General features: G+C 40.9%; 1 protein-coding gene across 1 annotated transcript in view; it reads right to left on the bottom strand.

Annotated features, from left to right (window-relative positions):
* The window catches only part of SCRN1 (secernin 1), a 48,608-nt gene extending 40,476 nt beyond the window's left edge, over nt 1–8,132 (bottom strand). Inside the window, exon 1 of the mRNA XM_014937874.1 lies at nt 8,061–8,132. The gene's annotated coding sequence lies outside the window, so the exon portion shown is untranslated. The remainder of the gene's footprint in view (nt 1–8,060) is intronic.

Below are 8,132 nucleotides of genomic sequence, written 5' to 3'. Positions count from 1 at the left end.
GGAGATGCCCTATCCCTGGAAACATTCAAGGTCAGGTTGGATGGGGCACTGAGCAACCTGATCTACTTGAAGATGTCCCTGCTCATTGCAGGAGGGGTTGGAATAAGAGACCTTTGGAGGTCCCATCTAACCCAAACTATTCAACGATTCTACCTTTCATCTGCTGGAGAAACAGAATATTGCTCCTTCACAGCACCTCTGGTAAATCAGGCTAATTTACAAAACCACCTACTGTTAATCTCTACTCTTGTTTCACAGATTATTTGTTCCTCAAACAAAATTCAATCCTGAAAACTTTGGAAGACACTGGGAATGACTGAAAATAGATCTCAAAGAACACCTTATTCCCTATTCGCAGCCATAGTTCTATTCCACAGAGCATGTTAACATACAAGCCTGATTTTCTCAACAGATCATACCTCAGACCTACATTTTGGTGTAGACAGAGGTAAACACACACTGCATGACAACAGGCTCTAGTTTTGATTGCAGATCATTACATGAGAAAAGCACTAGAAATCAACAGAGCTGCACGTTATGCTATGCCACTACATAATAATTGCTGCAGTGTCAGGTAGTTAACAGGCATCACACTTGGGTGACCTAGAATCACGGTGGGCACAAATGTTGGAAAACCAATTCTGAGTGACACAACAACCTATGCCTGATTTTCTCAACAGATCATACCTCAGACCTACATTTTGGTGTAGACAGAGGTAAACACACACTGCATGTCAACAGGCCTAGTTTTGATTGCAGATCATTACATGAGAAAAGCACTAGAAATCAACAGAGCTGCACGTTATGCTATGCCACTACATAATAATTGCTGCAGTGTCAGGTAGTTAACAGGCATCACACTTGGGTGACCTAGAATCACGGTGGGCACAAATGTTGGAAAACCAATTCTGAGTGACAGCCACAAGATAATATACTCCACTTGCTGTCTTTTTATTTCACAAAAACATACTACAGCAAGGATGCAATATTGCACATGGTCATATTTTCTAGAGTCTCCTGATCACTATAGCACTTAGCTTAGCTTGTGTTCTGACACTATGAAACAGTTCTGTTTAACAAGTTCCTTTATCAAGATCTTCTCTCATTGTGATAAATCTCATTTAGAGACTGCCAAGCCAAATTAATTCTATGAATAAATCACCACTATTGTCAACGGTAAAACAGATGAGTTTCTAAGTACTTTGATGCAGAAATAAACAAGCAATGTCCACTGGGCAATGACTGGCTCCAAACATCACAAAGTAAAACAAGAGGTATGACAATTATCAGGGCTTTATAAACAAATCTGAACACCACTATACTTCTGAAATAGGTAACATGGAAGTGCTATTGCCTAGCATCACCTCAAGAAAACTAACCCATAAATCTTGATAGACATAAAATACTAATCTTCAGATTGAGAACATCAAACCTGGAACATTTCACTCTAGGGTATTTTCCATTTCACAGTATGAGGATCTTATAACTGCTAACATGTAAAAAGAAGAGTCACAAATTCTAATTAGAACAACTCACACTGTAAGTGTCATAATTTATCTACAATCAGACTTTTAGAGTGGTCAACAACGAATAAAATTTATATTTTTTAAGTCTGCACATAAAGGTTGTACCATGATCTAATGAAAGTTTCATTTAGATGTCATTTTTCACTCATTAAAAAAGGATCAGACAAGTAATGCTGTTATAGCAACAGACATGGAGGACAGACTGCAGTATCCCATCCTCCTATCATGAACACACAACTGTCAGAGACTGAAGCCACACTCCCAGGAGAACAGGGATGGGAATACATTATTTAGTGCATTTTGTAGCCTTCTCCCTGACCCAGGATAACTGAAATAGCTCCATATCCTCAACAAAGCACTCTGAGCTTCACAAGTCAGAGGCCAAACTGGAGAAAGAAAGATTTTCGTACTAACTTGCTCAAGACTTTTTTGAGGTTTTTTTTCCAGAATACCACTGTGTATTGCTTCTCTGAAAGCTGCAATTTGGTACTGAAATAATCTTTTATAAACTTAAAAAAATTGACTGCTACAATAAAATTACTTTGCAGAAAAATAACTTTATCCTCTCACAGTAAATAGATATCAACTCTTTTAAAGCCAGCTAGTTCTCCTTGTTTGCCAAAGTACCCTGAAGACATTAAGCACAAAGTAATTACTAGTTTTACAAAGTTACAAATTATGTGCAGACTGGCTTGCCAACAGTAGCTTTCATGGTTCCAAAGTATTATTTATTAAAAAAAAAATACCAAAAATAAAAATTCAATATTATGAACTATTATGTTTTGAAGCTCTCCTAATAACTTATTGTTCAAGCAATTCTAAAGCTTATTTCTAAAGCAGTAAAACTGCTTTTGCCAACAGCAAGTTCTTTTCTCTGTCTTTTCTTTCAATTGGAAAACAAAACAATAGGCTTATAATGAAAGTGCAGCACTCGCTAGGAAGCACTGGGCAATAAAAAGGATTAGTGTGAGAAAACCGGGTCAAAAAAAGGGTCTGTCTCAAAATTTAACTCATGCTTATTGAACTGAACCAATATTTGCTCTTCACACTTTAATTGCTGATAACTTAATTCCCTGCAATTTTATCTCATTAAAAGCTAAAGATATCTCTAAAGTCACATATAATAACCACTAAGATTTACACCAAATAAAAAAATTCTGAAGAAAAATTCCGAAGAAAAATTCCTAGTCCTTTACTGACATTTAGGACACATTAAGTGGTGCAGATATACAAACAGTTCTGCCCTTAATACATTATGCAAAATTTTTGATTTCTACACCAATAGAGTCTCTGGCCTAAAAATTTAATACCTAGTCAGTCCTTTACTGACATTTAGGACACATTAAGTGGTGCAGATATACAAACAGTTCTGCCCTTAATACATTACGCAAAATTTTTTATTTCTACACCAATACATTCTCTGGCCTAAAAATTTAATGATACCTAGTTCCACTAAGATTTACATCAAATAAAAAAATTCTGAAGACAAATTCCTACTCCTTTACTGACATTTAGGACACATTAAGTGGTGCAGATATACAAACAGTTCTGCCCTTAATACATTATGCAAAATTTTTGATTTCTACACCAATAGAGTCTCTGGCCTAAAAATTTAATACCTAGTCACCATCATGTAGAGCAATATCAGACCAGTAAAAGATATTACATGAGAAGTCAGCTACCATCATTACAGCTCCTCTTCACAAGAACTCAAAACAGCGCTCAAGTAGATAATAAAGAAGAAAAGTTCAGTGAGACCAAGCAGTCATCACTTACACCGGAAAAGCATCCACCTCATGTCAGTATGAGTAGAATTTAACTGTAAAGTTTGCCTTGCGTTGATATGATTTGACTCACAAGCTTGCAAAGTTTCAGCTTGATCAAGCCAAACCTTCACCTAGGAGCATAATTGCTGCATTCATTACTCAGCATAGCTATGATAACAAGTCTTCCAGCAAGGATGGAACCACAGACATCACACTTTCAATCAGCTTAGCGAGGCTGCATGGATACATCATACAAACTCATCTTTCCAGCATAGCTATGATAACAAGTCTTCCAGCATGGATGGAACCACAGACATCACACTTTCAGTGAGCTTAGTGAGGCTGCATGGAAACATTTTGTAAGTTTATCTTCAAGAGTTTCGTTGGTGTGACTGTCCAGCTTTCTGAAGCAAAGACATAACAGAAGTGTTGTACAGGGTGAAGTCTAAACCTTCCCTAACCCCCAGATTTTCAAGGGTGGGAGGGTTAACACTAGGGTTTCATCTTAGACCTCCATAGCCGCTTGGTCAGAACACCAGTTTCACTGATCATATAGCCTAATTTTTTCCACCCTCATTTCCACAGTTCCTTCAAATTAAAGCTGGTCTGTAACATGTGCTGGTTCATGGCTCACCAGAGGCTGGTGAATTCCTGGCTAGTGATTCCTGAGTGCATTCTGGTGACGACAGCATTTTCTTTGAAGTTTATACTGCAAAAGAGATTTGAGCTGCTTTTAAAGTCCAGAGAGCACATTAAACCCCTTATGAAAAATTACAACTTGTTTCTGTGTATTAAGGGATGACTTTTTCTCACTATATTTTGGGCTTTTATAAAACAGAAACCCAGCTGTGCTAATACTGAACTATTTCAGTAATGTTTACAGATTTCAATAAATGTTTTCATTGTGAAGAGAAAGGGTAAGTGACCTAACCTGCAAGAAACATTTACAATGAAAAACTGAGAGGAAGCATTTGAACAAGGGTCCTCAGATTTGGATCGATGCTGTCTTATTAGGAAAGCAAGAATATATCAAATAGGTCACACGTTATTTATTCTCAACTCTTCCATGTTTTTAACAAGGTGGCAGGAGAAAGGTCAGTTACAACTGTTAAAACTTTGTTCAGGGTTTAGTTGTGGGTTTTGAACCTCTATTTTAACCTTCAAATTCAGACATTTCCTGTGCCTGAGAAAAGCTTGTATTTCCATTTACAAATCAGGCCTAGTATCTTATGCACATAGGGACATGTGATCTCCACATCCTGCAGAAAAGCAATGTTTCCAAAAACAGAAATGAAAAGCAAAATTCATTCAGCTGCAGGCACAGAACAAAGACAGCAAACTGAAAGGCACAATAATAATATTGTTCCCATCTTAGGAAACACTGAAAGGTTATTTTTTTTTCATTGACAATTTGGACAGTTTTAATGCATGACTTACCAGGAGAGAGGAAGGTTGCATTTATTAAGAAATTAGAAAGCAGAGGCTGTTCCTGAATATAAAGCACAAAACCATTCCAGATTTGTGTGTCCCTGTCATTTTGACATTTCATTATTAGACCTTAGCCAGAGTGTTTGACTTTTTTCTTACCACCAACGGGTTATGATACCAATTTACCACTTGAAGATGCCACACTCAACTTTGATTGTCTCCATCCCTCTAATCTGTGTCTGAGAATGTATCTAAAAGGAGTTATCAGCAGCTGAAACTTAGCAAGTCACGCTCAACTTTTCCTCTCTTTTCTCCTGTACATTAACTACACACTGAAATTTTCTCAAGAATTTGCTCTAAAGTAGCAGTATCTCAAGCTTCTAGTCAGAGACTTGGGATGGCCATTTTCTCCAGTAAGTTAACATTTATCTTTGAATTACAAAAAGTAGCAATTCTCACAGGCATAAAATCAAGTTGCATTTCAAAGCTTTCCTAAGCAGTACACCCCCCTCAGCCATTTAACCAAGCAGAAGCATAATAGGTCTGGAAAAAACTGAAAATATTTCTCTTGATTTATGTGGGAAAATTTGGAATATTCCTGGCCACAGCTGCCAGGTTTCTTAAGGCTGTCTAACAAATTAGATACTGGCCATCAAATGAGAATGGTAAAGCTCTTCAGCATTTAAAGTCCTAACAAATGGTAAGATTTCAGCTGTTCCAGAAGTTTACAGTCACTTGACCAACCAGTTCTATTTTAATCTTCTAATACACTCTTGCCCAACCTTTCAAAGCAGGCATCTTTCGAAAGAAGACAGGATCTTATCTTTTGCCTCAAGTAATCTGAATTATGTTAATGAAAACGTAGTTCTATTTAAAAACAAATCAGGGTCAGTCATCCAGAAGACAACAGATTTCAGTCTCATTTCCATCACAGGCCGCGCATACAGGGAAAATTCATTATTTATACAGACTTTTCACTGAGTGGATGTCAATGCACTTAATTAAGTCTCCAAGCAGTCATAGAACTCTATTCCTTTTGTAGCTGCTATTACAGCCTGCAGCCTGAGGTCATACTTGTAACACTCTCCATTTCGCAGAGAAGCACCTGTTTTTTTCCTGCGTCTGCCATTGGGGCAGAGACACTTGTTAGGATCTGCTGGCATCTAAAGCATCTTTGTACAACACACAACTTCGTAATGAGAAGTCGCTAACCGCTGCATAATACTTAGCCACGTAGCTTTCCCTCTTTGTAGAGCCAGCACAACCCAGTTTTGCGGTTGTTAGGTCTCAATCACTGCAACTGACCACCCCCACACACACCACTGGCTAATGCACACTGACTGGTAGTCATTTCAAATTAGCAACATCGTTATGTCAACAAGGGGTAAGAGAAAAAGCATCAAAGTATCTAGTTTAGTTTAAAATATAACCCAAAACAACCGCAACTGTTACAATACTAGCCAAAGAGTTTGTAAACATTAGGATGTAACGCACTGTGGGAGAGACCAGCCATTTGGGTACCTCGCAGAGAGGCAGATATAGACAGTAATTCTGTGCAACTTCTCGATCTGCTGAATTTACGGGGTCAGGAGGCCAAAAGACTATAGGGATAACGTCCAGCTTCACAACTTTTCACATCCATAATAAATAATGAAATTCTCACTGGAAGCTTCCAGCATAAACTAGCCCACTTTCCACCTGCAAGCTGCATAAAGCATCCCATGGTTGATGACTTTTGAAGGCGAGGGTGGAGAGCCAAATTCAGTACCCATTACCAAAACCACCAAACTCAGCAAGAGTAAACAAATGGAGCTTAAGCCATGCCCTACTTTACCAAATGTCTTCCAAAAAAAGGAAGTTACCATAAAAATCTCAAGCTCTAAGCAACAGAAACACTTTCTGGGGAGGATGAAACCTGGTCATATCAATAAAAGACTTCCATCCACCACACTTGCCTCAATCTAACACCTGTCTTCTTAGGCTGTCTATGTAAGCTCTGGGATCTAAACTGCTTGCAAAAGTTCACAGCACTATGAATGGTTAAGTTGACTTTAGTCTTGATTCATCTCAAATCAGTGGGAAGTGCTGTGTTCACAGTGATCAACCTCCTAAATATATATTTAAGTTTGTTTTGAGGTTTCTTTTTGTTTGGCTGGAGGGTTTGAGGTGCATGTTATGAACAAACAAGCATGCTTAGAGATGCTTTAAATCCCTGATTCTACAGCAGCTTTTAGACCAATAGCTGAAATGGGAATAGTCTGTAATGAAATGAGTCAGCCACTCCACTTCCCACAAGTTCCTGTATTTATTATCTGTTAAACTACTGAGTAAATTTAGCATACACAGATAGTTTGCATCACAGAATTTACACGGTGTACTGCAGCACAACCTCTGGGATTATTAAAGTTTCATTTCTTACAGGTATGGGTGGCTTCACTCAGTTCTAAGGATGTTTTTCACAGGGATAGATTTATATGTATGTGCACATGTAGGAACGGGGCCCTAACAAAGCTGTCTTCTGCTTGAGATGCTTGTTTAATTTGACTTTCCTCCCCTCTAGTTATCAGTACTGGAGAAAATATTTATTTTTTTTAAGAAAAATAAAAAGCAGGTTAATCGTAGCCTCTAGCAGCAGAAAAAGATCTCAGTTTTGTAGACTCTCGCAGGAAGGTATGTCTGGTCATCATCCTGCTCGAGCGAAGGAAACCATCACACACCTGCCTGGGCGTAACAGCACGATTAGAAATGCCCGTGAAGGCACCTGGATTTCAAGGTGACTGTCTGAAAAGGCACCTTCACAAGAAAAAGAAGGGGGGACACAGCCCAGACAGGGTCCTTAAAGAGCAGAAGGGAAGGCAGCCGCTAGCCCAGAGAGGGGAGGCAGCCACCGGAGAGCCCTGCGACCGCCGGGGACCGCGTTTGCTGACGCCAGCCCCGAACACCAAGCCCTCCCCGCCTCGCCGGGGGACCCCTACCCGCACCCGCGGGGCTGAGGGGGAGGTTTGCGGGGCAGCCATGTTCCGCGGTGCCCGCAGCCCCCGCCCAGGGCGGCGCGGTGCCTCCCGCAGGTGCGCGGAGGCGCCCGGGAACATCGCCGCCGGGGGACAGCGCCCGCGGGCGACTCCGGGAAACCGGCCCTGCGCCATCCTCCTCCCTCACCCTCACCACCGCCGGGCACTGACACGGCGAGCCCCGGCCGGGCAGGTCGCTGCCCCCAGCCCACCTCTACCGAGAGGAACAACACCGCCCCGCCCCCGCCGCTCGCCGGGGTAAAGGAAGAAGGAAGATGCCCTGCCCCACCCCGCCCTGCCCCGCAGCGTTACCGGCACCGTTACCGTACCTCAGCGCTCCCGACGCTCCGCTCCGCTCCCCTCAGCCTGGCGGCGGCGGCGGCCCCTGCCGGTGGGAGCAG

Source organism: Calidris pugnax, unplaced genomic scaffold, assembly GCF_001431845.1.
Source record: "Calidris pugnax isolate Ruff unplaced genomic scaffold, ASM143184v1 scaffold11, whole genome shotgun sequence".
Lineage (NCBI taxonomy): Eukaryota > Metazoa > Chordata > Aves > Charadriiformes > Scolopacidae > Calidris > Calidris pugnax.
The sequence above is the reverse complement of the archived record's forward strand: the minus strand, read 5'-3'. Positions and strand labels throughout refer to the sequence as shown.